The sequence below is a fragment of the Drosophila bipectinata genome, unplaced genomic scaffold (genome assembly GCF_030179905.1).
Source record: "Drosophila bipectinata strain 14024-0381.07 unplaced genomic scaffold, DbipHiC1v2 scaffold_140, whole genome shotgun sequence".
NCBI classification, from domain to species: Eukaryota; Metazoa; Arthropoda; class Insecta; order Diptera; family Drosophilidae; genus Drosophila; species Drosophila bipectinata.
Window position 1 is genome coordinate 5,540 of NW_027222778.1, and position 1,961 is coordinate 7,500.

Below are 1,961 nucleotides of genomic sequence, written 5' to 3' on the forward strand. Positions count from 1 at the left end.
AAATAATATTATATTAAACAGAAGACCGCCAGTATTAATATATAAGCATATGGTTATGAATACATATGCATATAACATATATGAAAATATATGAATATAAAAAAATATATATGGATATGAAAATATTTATATGTATATGAAATATATGGTAGGTGATGGTGATAGCCTACCATATAATATATAATATAATAATTTAATTATATTATATTAAATATGGAAATATTAAAAATATATTAAAAATATTAAAAATATTTTCATATGGATATGCAATCGTATGGATATCCAAATATGTGTGGGAAAGTCATACTTCCCATACAATAAATGACCGGATTGACGAAACCGTGTTCAAAAAGGTATATAGGGTAGGTGGTGTTCAGCCTGCCAATATAATATTAAAATAATATTATATTAAACAGAAGACCGCCAGTATTAATATATGAGCATATGGTTATGAATACATATGCATATAACATATATGAAAATATATGAATATAAAAAAATATATATGGATATGAAAATATTTATATGTATATGAAATATATGGTAGGTGATGGGGATAGCCTACCATATAATATATAATATAATAATATTTATTATATTATAATAAATATGGAAATATTAAATTATTTTCATATGGATATGGATATGGATATGGATATGGATATACATATTCATATGGATATACTAAAATATACTGAAATATACCGATGAGTATATTTAGGTGAGGGTAAAAAGGCAAATAAATACCCAGCTTGACGAAAGTGTGTTCAAAAAGGTATATAGGGTAGGTGGTGTCGTCCTACCAATATAGTATATTATTTATATTATATGAATATACTAAAATACCGATGAGTATTTTTAGGTGAGGGAAAGAAGGCAAATAAATACCCAGCTTGACGAAAGTGTGGTCAAAAAGGTATATATGGTAGGTGGTGTAAGCCTATCTATATAATATAACATACTATATTATATATTATATATACACTATATTGTATACTTAGATAATATCGTTGAAGCGTCTACGTCTTATTATAAATTATAATTTGACAAGTTTCCAATTATTATCGTTAATTTCTGGTTCTAGGCAAATAAAAATTTCTTTTTATTATATCCTAGTAAGTATATGGAATTAAATTTAATTTCATATACGTATATGATAATAGTAGTAATATTATTATTATTATTATTGTATAAATAAATATGAATAAACTATATATATGAAAATATATAAATATATGAAAATTAAAAAGTGCTTAGTTTTATATCATATAAAACTAGACTTTTATATACAAAGAAAATAAATTTTAAATTTATTATCAAAATACATATGCGATAATTTTATTATAAAATTAAGCAAATATATATATGTGAATATATACAAATTGTTGTATGTGAAAATATAAAGATATTTTAGAATTAAATATATGCATAATATTGTATTTTATTAAAAAAAATATTAAAGAAGGCTTATATAAATAAAAAGACCGCCCGCTCATATAAATACCCTAACACAAACGAGGGTTTAAGAAAAAGCCATGAAAAAAATATACCCTGAGGTGTATGCGTTGGGCACCCGAGGGATATATTATAAATATATATATATATATATATATTTTAATAAATGAACGAATATTGAATGCCATATAATAATTGGCCAAATTCGTTAATATTTTAATTTATACAAATATTTGCAATATTTATTTTCTATATATCAATATGAAAATGAAATATATCAAAGATATAAACATTATTCTGGTTGATCCTGCCAGTAGTTATATGCTTGTCTCAAAGATTAAGCCATGCATGTCTAAGTACACACGCATTAAAAGTGAAACCGCAAAAGGCTCATTATATCAGTTATGGTTCCTTAGATCGTTAACAGTTACTTGGATAACTGTGGTAATTCTAGAGCTAATACATGCAATTAAAACATGAACCTTATGGGACATGTGCTTTTATTA

At 23.8% G+C, this 1,961-nt stretch overlaps 1 non-coding gene across 1 annotated transcript in view; it reads left to right on the forward strand.

The window, feature by feature from the left end:
- The first annotated feature begins 1,749 nt into the window (after positions 1–1,749).
- LOC138926980 (small subunit ribosomal RNA) overlaps positions 1,750–1,961 on the forward strand; it is a 1,995-nt gene continuing 1,783 nt past the window's right edge. Inside the window, exon 1 of the ribosomal RNA XR_011443631.1 lies at positions 1,750–1,961. This exon is cut by the window's right edge and continues 1,783 nt beyond it. This is a non-coding gene — a ribosomal RNA (small subunit ribosomal RNA).